Source organism: Gracilinanus agilis, chromosome 5 (assembly GCF_016433145.1).
Source record: "Gracilinanus agilis isolate LMUSP501 chromosome 5, AgileGrace, whole genome shotgun sequence".
NCBI lineage: Eukaryota > Metazoa > Chordata > Mammalia > Didelphimorphia > Didelphidae > Gracilinanus > Gracilinanus agilis.
In genome coordinates this window covers 259,474,059-259,496,699 of record NC_058134.1, presented here as the reverse complement: position 1 = coordinate 259,496,699, position 22,641 = coordinate 259,474,059, and positions in this window count along the sequence as shown.

Genomic DNA, 22,641 nt, shown 5'->3' with positions numbered 1-22,641 from the left:
TCTCTCTCTCTCTCTCTCCCTCCCTCCCTCCCTTCTTTCCCTTTCCCTTAGTCCCTCCCACTCACTTTCTCCAATTCTTTTTTTCTTCCTCACTTTTCTTTCTTCTCTCTTTTTCTCCCTCTCTATCTCACCCTTTCTTTAATTTTCCTATCTTTCTTCCTTTTCTCATTAACGCCCCCATTCTCATCTTCAGTATTTCTCTTTCTGTCTTCTTTTTTTCTTGATTCTATTTTGTTCTTTTCTTGCCTTTCCTTCTCCTCTCTTCTCCTCTCTGCTTCCCTCTCATGCCTTCCCCCCCTACTCTGTCTGTCTTTCTGTTGGTTGGTCTTTCTGTGTCTTTCCCTCTGATATTTATACTTTATAGTTAATTTCACTTTATTTTGCCATTCCAGACAAACCCTTGACTTTTCCTGTTTCTACTCTGGTATCAATGGCCAACTCATCTTCTCAGCTTCAATTAAGCAGATGGTAGCTTGTAATCTACAGCTCCAGTTCTACCTCCAAGGACACCTTATCTAGTTAACTTAGCAATCATCATCATTGCTTATTGTCCAGACTCAGGGAAAAGAAAAGCAAAAAAATTCTTCTTCATTGATTCTTCCAATCCAAAGTAAAATGAGGTAAATATTTATTCAAGGGGAAAGAGAAGACATATTTTAAAAAAAATAATTCTTTCGTTTGTTTTCATTCAATTGCACCAATTCATACTATTGGATCAAAGTTGAAATGAATCTTCCAGAAATGTGTGTTATTTCCCTCAGCACACAAATTAAATGAATAATTCAGTCTGCTACAATTTGTTTGATTTTCTGCATCAGTGCTTAACTGCTGACTTTAAGAACCTTCTGTCCATGTCAGATTCATTTGGCCAGATAGCTAAATAAACATCATTCAGCATACAAAAGTATATTTGGAAGTTGCTGAAGTTCTTTGTCCTGTCTGAATATACTCAACTAGAAATGCTATATTGCTTCATGTGGAAAGGTACCTAATATTCCAAAATTCCTATCATTCAAACAATCTTGACATTTTTCAAATGATGCTTCCTAAATAAGCTGGGGGTGGGGACAATGGAAAGAACATTGGATTTGGATTCAAAGATTCTGGATTTGAATCCAAAGTTCAGTAAGAACTTAATTTCTGTGGGGTGCTGAGTAAGCCACTTCACTTCTTGGGGACACAGTTTCCTCTTCTGTGTAATAAGGTTAGATTCAATAATCTTTGAGGTCTCTTCCAGTTTAACTCTATGATCTTAATAGAAGAAATTTGCTTTTAAGGCCTTAGACTTTTTATAGAAAAAGATGAGGGGTAGAAATTTATGGCTATAGGAAACTCCCAGATAAGGAGATTCTATCTATTAATGGAAGTCAACTTCTTGGAGCATAAAAACCTGACTACAGCACTAAAGGTATCTTGCCCAGGGTCACCATGTCTGAGGCCAGGATTACCACAGTCAGAGACAAGACATGAACCCAATTTTTCCTACTTTTGAAGCCAATCTTCTGTCTACAATGCTCCATTTCCTCTTTAATTTGGGGCAATTAACTGGTGGTGCAGTGACTAGAGCACTAACTGGGCTTGGAGTCTTGAGTTTAAATACAACCTTAGACATTTAACTACCTGTGTAATTTGAAGATTTAACTTTGGTTTGCCTCAGTTTCCTCAATTATTGTTGTTGCTCATCATTCATTTTCTAAAGAAGACAAATGACATCACAAGGATGTTTTATTGACTTGTGAGTGAGTTGTATTTAAGTGAAGCTGAGATACATATTTGTCAGCCACTCTCTCTCTTCCAAAGTCGTCAAAGTCTAGTGGCAAGACAAAAAGTCAGGATGTTTGGTGATGACTGTAAGAAGCAAGGTAAACCAGACATTTTGGAACTGTGAGAGATGAAACACAGAAGGAGGAGATGAGAGTGATAGGATAGACCAAATCAAAAAGGAAAATCAAAAGATTATATGAGAAAAACAGTCTCTAAAGACCAGAACTGGGCAAGTAGAACCAATGATCTCACAAGACAGCAAGAACTAATAAAGCAAAGTCAAAAGAATGACAAAATAGAAAGAAACATGAAATATCTCACTGAGAAAATGACAGATCAAGAAAACAGGTCTAGAAGAAACAATTTGAGAATCATTGGTCTTCCTGAAAAATCAGAAATTAATAGAAATTTGGACACCATACTACAAGAAACTATCCAAGAAAACTGCCCTGATGTTCTTCAACAAGAGGGCAAAATAGACATTGAAAGGATCCATAGATCACCCTCTACACTAAACCCTCAAAAGTCAACCCTCAGGAATATAATTGCCAAATTCAAGAGTTTCCAAGTTAAGGAAAAAATATAAAGAAGGCAGAAAGAGACAATTCAGATATCAAGGAACACCAACCAGGATTAAACAGAATCTGGCAGCCTCCACACTAAAAGACCACAAGGCTTGGAATATGATATTCAGAAAGGCAAGAGAATTGGGTGTACAACCAAGGATCACCTACCCATCAAAACTGACTATATATTTCCAGGGGAAAGTATGGGCATTCAACAAGATAGAAGATTTCCAAGTATTTGTAAATAATAGACCAGAACTAAATGGAAAGTTTAATATCCAATCACAAAAATCAAGAGAAAAATGAAAGGGGAAAGAAAGAAAATTCTTATTTTTAAATTTGCTTCTTTAAGGGCTTCAATAAAATAAAATTATTTGTATTCCTATATGGATAAATGTTGTGTGCGATTCTCAAACATTGTATTCACTATTATAGTGATTAGAAGAATTATTCATAGGGAGAGGTTGGAGTACTAAATGGTCTAAGATGATTCAGGCAAAAAGAGCAGGGTAATAGAAGATGGCACCAAGAGAAACTTGAAGGAATAAGAAAAATAGGATAATCTATACCACACAAATTGGGCATGGGAAGGGGAGGGGATGAATACTATTATAAGAAGGAGAGGAAGAGAGCATTAATAGGAAATACTTAAATCTTATTCTCAGCAGAATTAATCCTGAGAGGGAAAAGTAGCTAGATCCATTGGGATATCAAATTCTGTCTTACCCTATGGAGAAAGTCAGAAGGGATAAACCAAGGAAGGCAGTGGGGTGGGGAGTTCAAAATCGGAGGGGAAGAGAGGGAGGAGGGAATTCATTAGGCCTTAAAAAATAATAAGAGGGAAACAAAAAGGGAGGGGGTGGAAAGGGAAGTAAACTAAAGGGGGTAAGAGGGGGACTGGTTTAAAACAAACCACTGGTTTAAAAGGAAATAGTGTAAGAAGAAGGAGCAGAACGAGGAGAGGATATCACAATGTTGGGGAATATACAGCTGATAATTATAACTCTGAATGTGAATGAGATGAAATCCCCCATAAAACAGAAGCAAATAGCAGAGGGGATTAGAAAACAAAATCCTACCACATGTTGGCTACAAGAAACACACATGAGGCAGGTGGACCTACATAGGGTTAAGGTTAAAGGCTGGAGCAAAATCTATTGGACTTCAACTGAGAAAAAGAAGGCAGGCATTGCAATTATGATATCTGACAAAGCCAAAGTAAAAATAGATTTGATTAAAGGAGATGGGGAAGATAATTACATCCTGATAAAAGGCAATGAGGAAATAACAGTACTCAACATGTATGCACCAAATGGTATAGCTTCCAGATTTCAAAAGGAAAAACTGGCAGAACTCAAGGAGGAAATAGATAGTAAAACTATACAAGTAGGAGACCTAAATCTTCCTCTATCAGATCTAGATAAATCAAACCAGAAAATAAATAAGAAACAGATAAGAAAGGTGAATGAAATGCTAGAAAAATTAGAGTTAATAAGATATGTAGAGAAAAATAAATAGGGACAAAAAGGAATATACCTTCTTTTCAGCTGCATACGGTATATTCACAAAGATTGACCATGTACTAGGGCATAGAAACATGGCAAACAAATGCAAAAGAGCAGAAATAATAAATGTAATCTTTTCAGATCATAATACAATAAAAATAATAATTAGTAAGGGCACATGGATAGGCTAATCAAAAATTAATTGGAAATTAAATAATATGATTCTCCAAAATCAGTTAGTTAAAGAACAAATCATAGAAACAATAATTTCATTGAAGAGAATGGCAATGATGAGACATCCTACCAAAATCTGTGGGATGCAGCTAAAGCAGTACTCAGGGGGAAATTTATATCCTTGAGTGCATATATTAACAAATTAGGGAGGACAAAGATCAATGAACTCAGCATACAAATAAAAAAACTAGAAAGCAAACAAATTAAAAATCCTCATTTAAAAACTAAATTAGAGTTTATAAAAATTAAAGGAGAAATTAATAAAATTGAAAGTAATAGACCTCCATTTTAAACCTGATTCCAGTTGGGGATTTCTGGGGGAGGCTTCAGTGTGCACTGCCCAGCAAGAACATTTTATTGGGGTCACTCTAGTTTCCCCTAGAGGAGAAGACATTCCTTTAACTTCTCTACGCTGGAAGGAACATCTAGGGATCCCCATTTTCCCAAGAAAACCCCATTTTTCTCCTAGTAAGGGGTGACTGTGAGGAAGAAGAGGCCCTTAAACATTGACTTAAGGGGATAACCACTATACCCCAATTCTCCTGATCACCTCCCTTCTTATATGGCCCAGGATATAATAGATGACTTTGATGTCTTTGATGTCTGACCAATCTCTAAGCATTCCATAATGCCTGCTTTTGTTGCTTTCATGACTACTGGAACAAATTTTTCTCATCTACTCATTCTGCCAAGGGAAGTCTTCATGTGCTTGGGTTAGCCATCCCTCTAACTAACTGATGGGTTTTGGATCTGTCAGTTACCCTCATTCTGGTTTAGCCAGAATGTTGAGAGGTTTTTACTGGGATGAGATCACTGTACATGCTACAGTTTCTTGGAGCCACAGGTGAGAGTTAGTGAAAGATAGGCACTAGATGTGGATACGCAGCCCTGAAAAGGGTAAGCCCTCATATACCAGTTGTGCTAGTCCTCAATGAACACCCAGTTAAACCCTCCTCACCTATAATAATATAGAGATAATAATAACTGAGATAATAGTAGTTTCTATTTCACAGTACCTGACACATAGTAGATGCTATATTAATATTCCCTATTTTTAATCCTTTTTAGAAACTTCATTAGATTTACCCTGCCATATTTTTTCCTATATATAATACAGTCTTATAACTAGTAATGCATAGGATATTAGAGAATATTAAGCTTAAACAGCATTAAGACTTCTGGGAACATACTGTATAGTTACATTTTTACATGTTTATACAAATTATATCCAAGGAACTAATGTAATCATTTCAGATCTATGGGGCTGAAAAGTATGATAATTCAAGACCATTGAATCCCCTAATTAATTATCTTAAGGTGATCATTTCCATTTTCTCTAAATAATTTCACCTTTGTCTCCACCTTCCCCATACTGAGTTTTGGATCAACTGAACAAACATTGGTGATTCCATGTCTAAGGGAGCTGGTATTTCTAGACCAAATTACTGAAAGGGGATCAACTAAAGAGGTGCAGAACTAACTAAAAACGCAAGAGAATTATTATGATGTTTCCACTAATTCTTTATGTGAAAAAGAAAGAAGAATGGTGATTTGATGAAAAAACAATAGGCTATCCCTATAGGTAAATCTTTGAAAGTTTTTTTACTGAGTACAGGAAACAGAACCAAAGAAGAACCCAGGCTTCAAAGAAGAATCTAGCAGGAAGAAAAGCCTGATGAAGCTGAAAAAAAGAGTAACCATAAGTCACCACCTGGATCTGGGAGAGTTGAAATATAACCAAACCTAACTTTTCAGCCTCATTAGACATTCCTTTCCCTCTTGTTCACTATGATCCACCTGAACTGGCCTTCTCTCTGTTCTTTGGGTGGGAGACTCTATCATTTGTCTGTCTGCTATTTTGCCTATAACTGACAAGACTCACTCCCATTGGTGAATTAAAGGAGATGTGTATCCAAAGTATGTGAAGACTTCCCCCAGAAGAATGGGCTGATAAGGACAATTCATTCCAACATCCATGATGGCAGCTGAAGTAGGCACTATGGAGTACCTGGAGCTTGGTCAGACATTGGAGACACCAAGATCATCCACTGAATCCTTGGTCACCACTAGTAATCTTGACTTTTATCCTATTACTAGACTTTGATGATTCTAGAGGAGACAGAGAGGGCAATGACTAAACAACTCTGCCACTCTTTAATCCAACTCACTCATCAGTCAAAACATCACCCTCATGATGTCATTGGTCCTCTTTGAAAGAGAATGAACAAACAACAAAAAGGCTGCAACATCTACAGCACTAACAACTCCTACCATTTCTTTAAGTGCTGATCAATACCCTAAAAAAAATACCACTATGATACAAAGGATGTTCACACCTCCCCTCCAGTTAATATCATATCAACAAAATTCTTTAAAAGTACATAAAATATATCCAATAACCATAAAAATTTCCATTACTAGCATGGTAATAATTATGACAATAATTATAATATGAGAATCTTGCATTTATAGAATAACTCAAGGTTTGCAACTTATTTGTTCCTCACACAACCTTACATACAATTCAATGGCATGTACATTTCTAGCCTTATCTTATTACTATATTAAAAAAATCCTGATTTGGAGTTAAGGGACCTGGATTCAGATTCTACATTCCACTGCTTACTGTTGAGCAAATCATTTACATTCTCTGAGCCTTGATTTCTTCATATACAACAATAAAGTGATTATTTTATCTCTATGGAGATATCCAACTCTAAAATTCTATAGATTACTCTGTCCCCTCTATATGCCCCACTATTTCGAGTCTCCAAATCTTTTCTCAATTTTCTATGTCTGAAATGTCTCTCTCCCACCCCCACCCCCAACCCGCACCAATTCCTCATTGATAAGACATCAGAAATGGATTTGAGGTAAGTTTATTTAAAATGAGGATAATAATCTGTGTACTACATATCATTGTAAATCTTAAAGCATATGTAAGATTACTTATTATTACATATAGTTGACATTTAATGAACCCTGAATACAATAAAAAGAGTATACATAATATTTTCCCAAATTATTTCAATAGGAAAATATGTGAGGAATAGTTTCATTTTTGAATTTATATCCCCAGCATCCAGAATAGTGCCTGACACATAGCAGGAACTTAATAAATGCTTGTTGATTAAATGATTAATTGAATGATAACTACTGGAATTTCTAAAGTATACATATCACCAGAAGCATTCGATCCTCTATTTTGGCCAACAAAAATTCCATTTCCCTACCTATGTTAAGCATAAGTCTTTGTCATAGTTTTTAATATACATTTTAATTCTGTTAATATTTTTTAAACTTTAAAATAGTCATTTAATTTCTTTAATTTATGAAATATCACAGTAATGCAAAAGTGGTCAGACTAACACCAACAACAGTGTCTTTAAGGACAGATTCCTCCTCTCTCCTCAGTGTGAGCAGTCATTTTTAGCCCTATTAGAATGCATTTGTGCAAATCAACTCACAACTGATATACTATCTCTTTCTTACTACATTTGAGGTCAAGGTTATCGTCAGACCATCTAGAAAATATAAAAGAATTCTAAAATGTTTAAAGCAAAGTTCTAAAAAGAGTGCAAAACCAGTGACAGGAAATGAAAACAGGCAGACATTTTAGGTCAATATGCTCTTAGAAACAACATTTGGACAATGGTACAACCAAACCAGAAGATATTATTCTTCCCCCTGAAGCATTTTATCTTTTTGGCAACAGTGACTCTCCACTCTGCTGGTATTGGAAGGCTAATACTTTATCTCTCAAGAGGAGAAATGTGATCCAGTTGGTATGCCAATTTACTCTGTGGATTTTTAAAATTCCAATTGTGCCAAAGTTTTCGATGCTGGAATTTGGTGATGTGAGCTGTTATCAAGTAGGAAGTGAGATAAAACACTGAGCCAAGTTCACATTAGGTCACTGATTAGCTTGAATCTCTAGTCCCAGAAAATGAGATGGATGGAAAAGGAATAGAAAGGATAGAATGATAGATGGGAAGGCAACACTTTCTTCCTATTTTATAGGACTGTAGAATTTTAGACTTGGTAGTCCTAGAAATCAGATGATTTCAATGATACTCTACTGAGCTGATTCTGATTCAGTTCCTTAATTTTTTTGATAAAGAAACCGAGCCACAGAGAAGAAAGGGGAAAGTATTCATATAGTACCTATTATATAGCACATAGGCAAAATGGCAAGTGTTGTACAAATAATTCATTATCTCAGATGAGAAAACTACCACACAAGGTATCATGAGGAAGGTGCTAATATTATCTCTATTTTACAGTTGAGAAAACTGAGTCAAAGAGAGGTTGAGTGACTTATCCAGGGTCACTCACAGAGTAAGTATCCGAGGTCAGATGTAAACTCATATCCAGGCTCTAGGTACTAAATCCCCTGAAGAGGTAACCTCACTTGCCCAGAGTCTCAGAGTAAACACCATAGCTAGACCTAGAACTTAGAGATTTTTGTGTTTTCCTCTTTTCACTCCTCCATGGCTAATGGACAGCATGACAGATGCGCGTACATTTTGTGAAATAAACATGGCAGTTTCAGAAGATTCGATTTCTTCAAACTTTCCCCATTGCCACAGCCATCTTCTGGATCACGTGTGCCTCTTGGAGCTGTGTTGACAGCGTAAACCTATTGTCATTGATTTTTGCTGCAAAAGTAAAACACCAAAAGGAAAGAAATCATCAATAAGTCTAGAAATATCAGAAGCCAAGCGGCTATCACTTGATGAAGTGCTGAGGCAGCTGCCCTGAGAAGCCATCCATGATGTTTGCTTAGGATTCTCCTAGGGCTAAATTAATCTCCACAAGTCACTCTCCATTCAGCTTCTTGTAGTTGAACATACAAATAAACATGATGTGGTCAATATACAGATGTCAGTTTAATACAGTGTTCATTTGGTCAAAAATCAAAGAGACCAGGAAGTTTTCACCCCTTTCCTTTATAAAGGTTTTGGTGCTCCTATATTGTATCTGAAACTCCCTGTAGAAAAAGCAGTTTGGAGGCCAAGTTCTCTGTATAAAAAACAATGTCTCTACATTAGAGTTGCTGACCCTTTTATAAGCATTAAAAATTTTCCTAAACTTGTATTTTATTTTATAAATTTTCACCTTTCATTAGAGACTGGAGTTTTGAAGATTTTTTTATATATACTATCAGACCTGGTTGCTTTGTTGATCAGTTTTATTAACTGTTTTTCTTTGTTTCCAGAGAGGGCTCAGTTGAGGAGAAGAGATATCTTTTTAGAAATGACATTTTAAAAGGCAGCATTTTTTAAATGACAAAAAAGGGAGAAAGGTAAATTACTTGAAAAATTTAAGATGATAGAATTAGAGATCTAGCTAGAGAACGGAAAGGAACCTCAGAGAACAGCTAGTCCAACCTCCTCATTTTACAAATAAGGAAAATGAGTCCTAAGATTTGTTCAAAGTAGCATAAGTATCAAGTGTCAGAAGCTAAATCTGAATTATGTGACCCTTAAAGAAATAGTGTCATCTTTTTCTTTGCTTAGAAGAGAAATTACCTGGAGGCAAGCTGTACATGAGGACACCAGGAGACTGAAGACCTTTTGTTGATGATTATGTGGGGAGAGCAGTGGAAAGAGCAAACTGGGGTAGTATACACTACCATAACTTCTGCTATTGCTACCTCTACCATGTTTGGATCAGGAGATAAATGATGTGAAAGTTACCCATATCTAAGACAAGAAGAAACATTGGAGCTATCCCAGAGGGGAGAGATCAGAGATAAAGGAGGCCAGTTAGAAGGTTATCAGGATCTTCCAAGTGAGAGGTGATGAGATCTGGAATGAGAGTGTCAGCTCTGTGAATAGTAAGAAAAAGAGGGAAGAGAGATATCCTGTGGATATAAAAACAGCAAAATTGGTAGGAAATCTCCCTCTGAATGAGGGAGATTAAGAATTCAAATATCACACAAAAATTATAAAGGTGGGTCACCAGAGGAATAGTGGTACCCTAGAAAGAAAAGAGGTCAAAAGAGGGATGAATTTGGAGGAAAAGGTCATGAGCATTTAGGTTCTCGATTTGTTTTCTCTTCTCTTGGTGTTTTCATGATGCTTTAACTGGTCACAACTTTTCTGCTGGACAGAGGTATGAAAAAACTAAAATGTAGAAATTGATTTGCAAGATATCTTACGGGGCAACTATATAGCTGAGTAGACTTCCTTAACTGTGCAGCTCTGGGCAAGTTACTCAACCTCAATTGCCTTGTTCTTTCCACTTTTCTAACTTAGAACTCATTCTTAGTATTAATTCTAAGATGGAAGGTAAGCATTTTTAAAGATAGCTGAAAAAAGAAAAGATTACAAAATAACGGAAAAGACCAGATGGTATTTCTTAACCTCTGAACAGTTCCCCTCCCCACTAAAATTAAAAAGAACTAAAGAATACAACAGCATCTGTTGGTCCATATGTCTGATTTCAAGTTTCGATAAAATCAGTGATCGCTCATCAGTGAGAGGGATACATGCCCTCATTAAGTGTATCCTCCCTCATGAAATAAAAACACAAGGGATAGGTAAAATTTTATTGGTGATTTTTGGTAGCAAACTGTATCTTTAGAGTTATCCAACTGATTGGGGAGTATTGGGAGAGAATTCAAAAGCTCATTACTTGTTGTTTTTTTTAAAAAAAAAACATTTGACTCTGTAGTACAAAATTCATGCTTAAGGCTTAAGCTCTTTAAAAAGCATCCATCATATCTGTCATCTTCCACTCATGAGATGTCAGCATTCAACTCTTCTGAGGCATCTTTGGCATTAACTACTCTCCTTCTCTAGCATGATTGCCTGATCTAGTCACATATTGTTGAACTAAGATGCTAACTTCTAGACCTCAAGACTCCTGAGCAATGCCTGGGCATTTAACTAAGGAGAAGGTCAATCATGGTTGGTGAAAGCCACACTGCCCATGCTAGGTCCTCCTGCAGAAGGGTGTGCCAACCGGCTAGAATGGCAACCTAGAAAAGCAATCAAGTGAACACAAGATGGAGTAATGGGCAGATCTAGGAATGCAACTGAGATGGGTCACTATAAGCTAATCCTCTCCATAAGTGTGTGTAGATGTATATATAGTCTATGTAGATATGTGCATGTATTATATATACATGTATAAGTGTATAGATGTATGTATACAAATATACACCTAGACACAAACCAATAAAACCTATAAAAATTTAATTTTTAAATTAGTTTAGTTTAGTTTAAGCAATGAACAAGTCCTAGAATTATCCATCTGTTCTGACTACTTGTCCCTGTTTCAGCAAAGTGGATATATTAAGGCAAATGCTATTCTCTGGAACTATTTGAGCACTGGTAAGCCCATGTGAACTGGAAAATTTCATTCCCTCATTTTTCAGATGTGTGGGTTGGTGTGTCCCCCCCCCCCCATAGAACCTGTACATGAAAGTATGAGTCCTGAAAGTTTTGTCTCATCCCTGTGTTTCTGGGATAAGCAAAGATCCTTTGGGAGGTGCCTCATTGGTCTCTGGCTATATTTGGACAGTAGAAAGAGAATAGAAACTTGTTGGAAGCAGTTGGATTGAAAGGAGTTTCCAAGGATGAAAACTGGTTCCTGGCCAGCCCAAAACAAATCTCATTCAAGAATAGCTCTAAGGTTTCCTCTTCCTTTGCATGTGATCTTTAAGAGATTCAGCATAGCACATCAGAAAAAAATTCAGGATGGAATCAGAGGACCTGGATTCAAATTGTGGCTCTGCCGGATATTATATATATGACCTCAGACAAGTCAAGCTTTCTGGGCTTCAGCCCCTCGTCTATAAATCAAGGAGGTTGGATTGAATGAATGAATTTTAAGATCTCTTTTAGCTATAAATCTATAATCCTCTGAGAAAGAAAAAGGAAGAATATATACAGAGTCAATGTTCATCTGTCATCCTTCCTCTGTGGGGCATAGATTCAGTCTGTCAAGCTCAAGTAACTATTTTGTATCATTGCCCCAATTCACTTACTCAATCTTCAGCTATAAAATGGGGACTTTATTGAACCAGATCATCTTTAAGGTGCCTTCCAGCTTTAAAAATTTTTAATGTCCTAGACTGTCAGATTTTTTTTTAATTCACTAATCCATTTTGCTGATTTTTTAATTTTTTTTTTTTGCTAAATTCTTTGTTCCACATGATGGTTCTCTGGGAAGCAGAAAGGAGAATTCCAAAGGGGAAATATAGGTGATGTAAAAAAGAAAAACTATCAATAAAAATTGATTTTTAAACTTCTAGAATGTTCAGCCAGAGTAAGCAATACTTTGGAAAAGGGTGTCCCGGGCTCTTTCAACTGCTCTGTGATTTGTTGTATTTCAAAAAAGAGACAGACCGATCAATTGTACTAAAACATATCAAATCATGCAGGGAAATTAATAAGGTCTACCTTGAAATATCCGGGGAATAGGAGTTAGGAAAGTGAAATTTAAGGCAAAAGGAAATGATCTCGTCTAATCACCAGAGGGAGAAGGAAGCCACCGGTGTTAGTTCACTGGAGCTCTATTGTTGGTATCAGAGGCAAGCTATGGAGCCAGATGCGGCACTCTGTCCACTATAGAATGTTGCCTTTCAAGCATCCCTAATACCAAAAGAGCTCCTAATGGATTTCTGAGAACATATATGTCTTTGGCTAGCCATCTAGTCTCTCATACCTCCTCCCATGTATAGTACAAAGGTTTCTAACACCTAGTGTTAGGTTCTTTCCTCCTACACCTTCCTAAGACAGATATTATCATCAAGGAAGAAGCAAAAGAAACTGGTCACTGAATGTAATGAACTTCTGTACTAGCAGCAATGCAATGACCCAGGACAATTCTGAGGGATTTATGGAAAAAAACACTACCCACATTCAGAGGAAGAACTGCAGGAGAGGAAACACAGAAGAAAAACAATCGCTTGAACACATGGGTTGATGCGGACATGGTTGGGGATGTAGACTCGAAACTACCACACCAATGCAACTATCAATAATATGGAAATAATCTTGACTGATCACACATGTTAAAACCAGTGGAAATGCGTGTTGGATATGGGGGAGGGGTGAAGGGGGTGAAGGGGAAAGTAAGAAAAAAACTCATGTGACCATTGAAAATTTTTCTAAAAAAATAAAATATTTTTTAAAAAAAGAAACTGGTCACATTTCTTCTAGCAAAAGAGTTCCCTTCTCCCTAGAGCCCCATAATGGCCATATTTGAAACAAGGAACACATAAGTTCTCCACAATGGGATGCCCTTTGAGATTCCTCAGATCCCAGCTGAAATACTGTCTGATAGTTAGCAGCCTATCCCATAACCTTGAGATCAACCAAATATTTACACACTTGTACTGCATGATGAAGTTTATTATTTTATGCTTTGGGACTTTGCAGGGGGAAAGAGGGACTTGTGGGAGCAATATTTATTTTATGTTCCTTCTAATAAACTCAAACTGAGCAGAGAAAGAAATCACATCCAAAAAGCTGGCAACAGTAAACTGCCCACCCACCCTCGTTAAATGGTTTGCCCTGCTCAGATGAATGACTTGGCTTTCAGTTGGATTCTCATTCACTTAAATAGCTAAGTGATTTTTCCACTGGGAGAAGGGGAGGAGAATGAGGTCATTATTCTCAGAAAGGGATCACTGTCTAAAATTCATATGACCAGGAAACAGGAGACAGAAATAATAAAAGACTTCAGAAATATGAACTAACATAAAGGGAATTGTGATTTAAAAGATTGCAAAATACATATCCATGATGTGAGCCCGCAGATGTTTATATGTTAATATCATACTGAACCCCTTCATAAGGGGGTTGAGATAGATCTGAAAAGAATCGTATAAGGCCCTGAATTCACTGTGATTCATTGCACAGATTATAAAACTGAAACCCAAAGAACTTGGGACTTTCTGAAAGTCACATAGGTATTATGTTGGAAAGCAGGGATTTAAACTCATGTTCTAGATCTCTAAGTTCTGTGGTCTTTACACCTTTATCATTTACACCTTCAGTCCCTGACATATCAAAAGTATTAGAGAATGAATGCTTCTCCTGCTCTCACAAGCTGCCACCCTGCCAAAAAATAAGGGTCTTCTTATATTGAAATATGAAAGACAGCATGGGAAAGCTAAGAGAGTCCTTGCCTTGAACTCAGAAAAACTGAGGTTCAAGTTTTGACTCTGAGATATAGATATAGATTTAAGTGGGCACACATATGGTCGCATGACTAAATATAAAATTAAATATGAATCAAATATAAAAGCCTCAATTTGACAGCTGAAGCCCTTCACAACCTGGCCCCCTCCTACTTTTACATCATTTGTATATTTTAATCCATGCTATATACGCTTTGATCCAGAGAGACTAGTCTGCTTGCTTTTACTCATTCACAACACTCCATCTCTGGGCTGCTTGCCTTTTTTTTTTAAGTACTCATTTTTTGTCTAAGTAACAACTCTAAGACAGAAGGGCAAGGGCTAGGTAAAGAGGGTTAAGCCTAGATTCACACAGCTAGGAAGTATCTGAGGCCAGATTTGAACCCAAGTCCTCCCAACTCCAGGTTTGACACTTCATCCACTGTGCCACCTGGCTGCTCAGCTTCTTGACTTTTTACCAGCTGCCCCTACAAGCCTGAAATGTTTTCCTTGTCTCTAACTCCTAGATCCTCTGACTACTTTCAAAATTCAGTTCAAATCTCACCTTCAGTAGGAGACCTTTCCTCGTACCATCCCCATCTTTCCCACCAAGGAACTAGTTCCTTCTCTATCAGATTATCATGCACACACACACAGACACATATATAAATTTTCATTAATTTGTTGTCTCCTCCATTCCACTGCAAGCTTCTTAAAAGAAGTGACTATATGTTCACTTTTCTTTTTATCCTAAGTGCTTAGAACATAGTGATTAATATTAGTTCTTGATGTCTTGAGAGATCATTGGCTTCTATTTGGCCAATTCTGGTCTTTAGAGACTGGTTTTCTGCTATAATCTTTTGATTTTACTTTTTGATTTGGTCTTTCTTGGTTTCCTGCTGTTTAATTTAGGTCTCCAATTTGCTTATCATTTTGTTTGATTTGGGGGCATCTTTCTCCAATTGGGAGTTTCTTTCTTTTAACCTGTTAATTTCCTTTTGAGCTATTTCCCACTTTTCTTGCCAAATCTCTTCCATCTTTCTCATGATTTCAGATTTGAATTCTTCAAGAGGTTATGATCAATTTTCATTTTTGGGGGAAGGTTTGGATATGATTACTTGTTTGTTCTCCTCTGCTGTTTGCTCCATTGTCTGGATTTTTTCTGTGTAAAAGTTATCAAGTGTTAATGTTTTCCTCTTGTTTTTTCTCTTTGGAGGTTCTTGTGCATGGCTTGCCATTATTATTATGCTGTTTTTCTTTCTCAGTCAGAAGTCTGGGTGAGGCAGACAGGATCTCTGCCTATTGAGATGTGGAGCAGTTTTTGTCTAAGTCACAGCGCCATGCACCCTCTCAGCTTTATCCTCACACCCACGGTTGGTCTGCGCTCTAGGCTCCTGAGGTCTCAGGACTAGTTGTTCTCAGAGTCAAGCCTCCTGGTGGTCCCCTTGCTTGCTCCTCTGTCCAAGTCTCCTTTAACAGTCTCAGGGCGCTGCTTCCACAGTCATGCACCCCTCTGCACTGGGTCCCCACCCAAGGTCCGCACCTGCACTCAAGGTCTGTGTTTAAAGTCCGCACGTTCTTTAGCCTCTTGGGGTCTTAAGTCTTGCTGCTCTCAAGAGCAGACCCTGGTGATCCCAGGTAGCTGCCAAGGACTTAATGGGTGCCCCAAACATGCTCTAACTCTTGTGGGCTGGCTTTGGCTCTGTAGATGGTGTGGGGGGAGGAGGGGGTTACTCAGCTTACATTTTAGTGAGAGCTATTTCACCCCCTTATAGCATGGAATTCCCAAGTACCTTCAATGCTGCACCCTGTTGTGGGGTCCCTTTGTTCATCTGGATTTGGTTTTTGTGTCCTTTTGAGGAGTCCTATATGTGTGGGTTAGGAGAGGTTAAGCAGCTGCTTCTACTCTGCCGCCATCTTAACCTGGAAGTCAGAACATAGTGATTAATAAATACTGACTGATTAGGTGACCACAGACAAGTTGTTTAACCTCAGCTACCCAAGCCACTTTATAAGTCTCTAAACTACAGGGAAGTTGATTGATTTATGGCATCAACTGATGAAGATTTTTCATAGTAGGAGTTTTCCAAAAACCAATGAAGTCAAAGGTAGGGAAGGAAGAAAAAAAGAATGAGAGAAAGGAGAGACAGAAGGATGACTTGAAGATGGAAGAGGAGAGGAGAGGACAGAGAAGACAAGGCAAGGGTGAGGGATAAAGGAGAAGGAGAGAAATATGGGTGGATGGAAGAAGAGTGGGGAGGACAAAAAAGAGAAGAGGAAAGAGGGTAGGGATAAAGAAAAAGAGGAGGGGAAGAGAAAGGAATGAAGAAAGGAGGGGCAAGAGAGAAATAAAGAGGGGAAGAGAGAAGGAAGAAGGAGGGGAAAAGAAAGGCAGGAAGAGGAGGAAAGAAAGAGAGGGGTAAGGGAGACAGAGGGGAGAAGGGGGTGAAAAAGAGAGAGAGTTAAAATACCAATTGACAGGTACAAGACATGTGATTTAATTGATAATTGGAACTGTCATATGATGAGATCATACCATTTCAATTTGGCATCTTCTTTCTTACTTAGAGTCTTAGAAAGTTGTCTAGGAACTAAGATACTAAGTGACTTGCCCATATAAACCCATGATTTTCAGACTATATGAACCCTTTCACTTCAGTAGTCTCATCAACATACCAATAAAGTGATTTAACTAAGATAAATCTATGCTTATCAATAACGGGATTCCTGAGTGATGAATCAAATATGGTTTTGTCAGAGGTAAATTCCTCAGGGCCTTGAAAAAGGTAGTTCAGTGAATGACAAAATAGTGTCCTAAGAAGAAAAGGAACAATTGCCAGGAGATATTTCAATACTTCCAAAAATTCATGATTTCATTGGTATCAGTGCTCCTAGCAGCAGAATCAAGAGAACACCTGGTCTAGAGTAAAGATCTGAGTTCAAAGACGGTCTTAGATACATATGAGTCATGTTACCCTATAAAATTCACTTAAATCTCTATTTGCCTCAGTTTGCTTATCTTTAAAATGAGGGTACCAATAACACCTACCTCCCGCAATTGCTGTGTGGCTCAAATAAGGTAATATTTGTAGAGTGTATAGCATAGTTCTTGGCACATAATAAGTGCTATATAAATGTAAGCTATTATTATTACATAAATGCAACTCTCCCAGTACCTTGGCAGACAGTATCATGAATTATTTTGATCACAAATATTCATCAACAGATGACCACTCTAATCATGAGCCTTTTGTCATTTTGCTTACTTGGACCTTGGATTACAGAATAAAGTCCACTATACGTGAATGAATAAGTAAATGAATGAATGAATGGAATTTTCAGGTCTTGTATTCCAACTTGGTAGAACCTTCAAGAGATTGAAACCAACTGGCATTAACTTCAAGGGCCCGGAATCATTTCCACTCCACAATGATATATCAGAATAGGCTATTCATGGAAGTACTCAATCCTCAATCTGAGTCCATCATTTTTTTTTATCAAGAAAGGATGGAAGGAATAAGCATTTACATAGTGGTCCTCACAAAAACCTTGCAAGGTAGGTACTATTATCATCCTCATTTTATAGATGAAGAAACTGAGGCAGAGTTTAAGTGATTTTCTCATAGTCACTCAGCTAGTAAGGGTCTGAGGCTGGATTTGAACTCAGGTCTTCCTGACTCCAGGCTTAGTAAATACTCTTTCTGCCTAGCCACAAGACATTGATGGATATTGTGAATATGAAGATGTTGAATTAGATGAATTATGAGATCTAAATCATTTTAAATCCTATAATTTTATGAATACTAACTGGGAGTATGTTGGAAGAAAAAAAGAGATATTTCAATTGCATCATTCTTTTCTTCCTTTAGTCATACACTACTTTCTTTCAATTCCCTTATTGCCCTAGTTGCTTCTCTATTCATACACATCAGCAGCTCTGTTCAATTTAGCAGCATAGAAACCTTAAGTCTTTTTTAGTCCCATCCAGGTTAGGAAACTGAGGCCAAAGGATTCATGACTTGCCCAAAATCACATAGTTGGCGGGATTCAGATTAGACCCTAGATCTCCTGATGCCTGTCATGTTTGTTACACATGGAAACAAAAAGAACATGAATTTTAAAGTAATCCATTCGTTTCCCTTGAAAAAAAAACTTAATAGTAGCAAATATGAACTGGGGAAAACTCCATTAAGCTCTGATGCCTTCATTCATTTAGCCAGACCAAAAGAGAATAGTTATTATTTTTCATGGAAAATAAATGCACCATTCAGGACATGTTAACAGTCACCTTAAGCTTCAAAACAAGGTCAGGCAACATACAAACACAAACTGATAACATCTGAGCTTCAGTTACTCTTAAGATTTTGGCTATCTCTTCCATCCACTTTCATAATAACAAGATTAATACAAAAAGTCATAATCCCATAGCACTATCCTGATGCTGAGGTATTATTTCACAAAATTTCCAACTTGGACTGCACTCCAAATGCTATCTAGTCCATTTGATATAGACCTAATCAGGAATTTCATCTATAATATCCCCAGAAAACTATCGTTCAGTTTTTAATTGAAGGTATCTAGTGCAAAGGAATCCCTCCTGGATCACTGCTTTCTTGTGGCAGAGGGATTGCATAACTCAATGAAACTATGAGCTATGCAGGTCACAAGAGCAGACCATATAGGAGATCCACTGGAAAAGGAAAAAGAAAACCAGTCTAGTATCTTAGTCAAGAAAACCCTATGGACAGTATTAAAATGCCAAAAGATATGGCATCAGAAAATAAGACCCTCAGGTTAGACGAAGACCTGACATGTTACAGTCCACTAAGTCATGAAGAGTTGGACATGACTGAATGACTGAACAACAAATGCAAGAGAAACAACTACTACTTTTACTCAGTTTTTGGATAGTAATAATTATTGGACATTTTTCTTCATACCAAGCCTAACTCTGTCTCTCATTCTTTCAAAATCTCTAAGAGGAAGAACTAAATAAGCATTCATCTGGTAACTATTAAATTCATGATCCATGCATGGCATTGTGCTAGGTCTTGTGGATAATAAGACAAAAAGTCCTCGAGGAGCTACATTATTTTTTAAACCCTTACTTTCCTTCTTAGAATCGATACTATGTATTGGTTCCAAATGAGGTGACTTGCCCTGGATCACACAGCTAGGAAGTGTCTGAGGCCAGATTTGAACCTCAGACCTGCCATCTCTAGGTCTGGTTCTCAATCCACTGAGCCCCCAACTGTTGCCCTTACATTATATTTAAACAAAAGCATAACCACTGAGACCACCTTTTGAAGTATATCCAGTGGACCCACAGTGAAGCCCAAAATGAATACTTTTCCTTTGACCTATGGGCCAGAATTCTTCCTATTCCATGCCAACAATTAGGATGTGAAACCTTTACATAGTTTGATCTAATCAAAGCAAATCTGTATCCTTCATATTTAAAGAAGTCCAGAGTTGGTTGTGGTGTGTTGAAAAACGTTGAAGATATGTTAAAGGGGTGTGCAAACCTTTTATCAGCATTCAGGACCATGGAGAGGGTCTGTCAATTAACACAATACCTTGCCTAGTACTATCACAGAAGCCCACCACCAGTATTTTTTCTATCTAATAAAGGAATGTGATTCACTCCATCTCTGGATCAACTTCTACCTGTGCACTTTGCCTCATCATTTCTTTTCTAGCTCTTCCTCTTGACTCATTTATCCATCTTGATTCTAATTATAATTTAAGCAGTCAGTTGAATTAAAGTAGTAAATATGTAGTAAGAACAGAATCAATAATCAGATCTAATATAAACTATTCTTCTCAGTCCTGGGTTTATCCTTCACACTCCTAAGCCTGCAGGCAGAAAACCCCTGGCATTCATTTCTTTCAGGTATGGCCTTACGCTGATAATACATGTCTATAAGAAGTCAATATCTGTCCATAAACAGCCCAGTTCTCAGCTGAAATGCATTAAGTACCCATAGCTCCCTGTTATCCCTAGAATCAAATACAGTCAGATGATTGGCAGTTTAAGCACTTCACAACCTGGCACCAGTCTGTACTTCCAGATTTGTAGCATGTTACTTCCCTTCCATACATACTATGGTCTGCTTAAATTGATCTTCTTGCTGTTCCTCATTTACAACATTACATCTCTCGGCTCTCCAGTCCTGATAAGTACTCCTTCTTCACCTCTCTTGGAATTTGTATTTTAACTCAAAAGCCACCTCATACATAAGACTCTCCTTGGTTTTCCTTTCCAGTTACTATTGCCACAAAAAAATCTTGCATTTACTCTTTTAGAAATTTCACAACTGCAAAAGGACTATTCTATTTTTGTCTCAAATCCCCAGTGGCTAGCACAGTACTTGGAATATTGTAACATTTATTGATGTCCAACTGAAAAATTTGGAGACAAAGTCTAAACCAATTTTAAAGATAATGTGGTTTTATACCGAGTTAGACAAAGGGAATGAGAAGTTCCAGTCTAGAGTAAGCAAACTCTAGCTTTCTTTGAATACTCCAATCACAAATAGGTCATATATGCTTAAACAGAGGAGTTGGTAGAATGCTTTTGGAATCAAGGTTCAGACTCCTGGATATTCATGAGTCACTTTAGGTTTCTTCTCTACATGCATGCCCATCTCCTTTCTGGATGAAGGGCTCTGAGCTAATGGTCTGCAGCAGTTCCAAAAGACTAGAGGGAGGGAGATGACCTAATTTTCAAAAAGAGGAAAACATGAATTCTGGAAACTGGCTAGCAAGAATTCTTTTAAAACCCAAGCAAAATTATAAATATATATATATATAGATGCATGAATTTGTATGTGTATGTGTGCATGTATATATATATATACATACATATATATATATATATATATCTGTGTATTACTGGTTTGTGAACCCCTTGAAAAAAGCCATGTTCAGTCTAGACCAGCAGACAGAACTTGACTCAATTATGTAAAACTGAATGGTATGACTATATTCCTACATGTATGTATATTTGTATACATATATACCAGTGTATGTGAATTACCTGTACATGTATGCTGTGTGTATATATAAATGTATATATACACATGTGTATATGAACATAATGTGTGAGTGTTTTATATATTTGGAAAAGATAAATTATTATCCCAAGTATAGTATGCCATTAGTATTCAGGGCACAACTTTATATTCGTGCCTTGGGTGTAGCCTAGCTATAGTTACTGGGACTCAGTAAGGGTAAGTCATGCCAAACTATCTACCTCTCTCTCTCTCTCTCTCTCTCTCTCTCTCTCTCTCTCTCTCTCTCTCTCTCTCTCTTTCTCTTTCTCTCTCTTTCACTCTCTCTCTCTCTTTCTCTTTCTCTCTCACTCTCTCTCTTTCTCTCTCACTCTCTCTCTCTTTCTCTCACTCTCTCTCTCCCTCTCCTCTCCCTCTGTCTCTCTGTGACACAGTCACTGGACTGGAAACAACTAGCATAGCACTTTAAGGTTTATAAAAAGCCTTATCAATATTATTTCATTTTATCCTCACAACAACCCTGGACAGTCAGTGCGATTGGTCTCTCTATTTTGCAAGTGAGAAAACTGGGGCAGAAAAAGGTTAAGAAACTTATCAAAATACAACCAGCTAATAAGAGTCTAAGTCAACATTTGAATTCAGGTATTCCTGACTGCATGTCCAACACTATATCCACTGTGCCTCCTAGCTGCCTCTAGTTAGCAGACCAGCAGAATGCCATAATGTATATATATATATATATATTTCAACTTTAAACAAAATAAGAAAATATGGAATGGGTGCTCAAATGATTAGATGTCAACTTGAAGGGAGATCTCTACTGTCTTGCCAGTTTATCTAAATGTAATATCTTCCTCAGCACTTAGGATAACACTCTGCACAGAGTAGAGGCTTAACAAGTGTTTGTTGATTTAATTTGGTTTATATTAGGTTAGAGACTAGATTTGTTGAGAATTCTAAATTATTTCTCCAGAATAACTCCTGCTTCCTCAAGGATGCTAGCTCTTTTTCTACTCACCAAGGTGAATTAATAACTGTCCCATTCTAAAGGTAAACTGCTAATACCTACCTAAGAAATGGTAGGGTGATAGGATCAGTGTTTCCTTGATTCAACTTCTTTCCTTCCTCTTACAACATGAGTGAATTTACATAAAAGAAGACAAAACTGTCCCTGGGGCCTGATTGGTTTTGGCTTTCTTGACACAGCTTCCTATCCTCTTTCCCTACTCCCTCTTTCAACATGGGGTAGGATGCCTCTGGGACCTGCCTGATTGGCCTCAGCTTTCCAGTAATTTAGTTTAATTAAAATCTCAGCCCTTAGAGTCAGAACCTCTGAGACTTGACGTGAACCTAAGATCATGGAAATTGTCACTTGGTGATTGACCTAGTGATCCTCTGAGATGATGGAGAAGAAGCAAGCCACA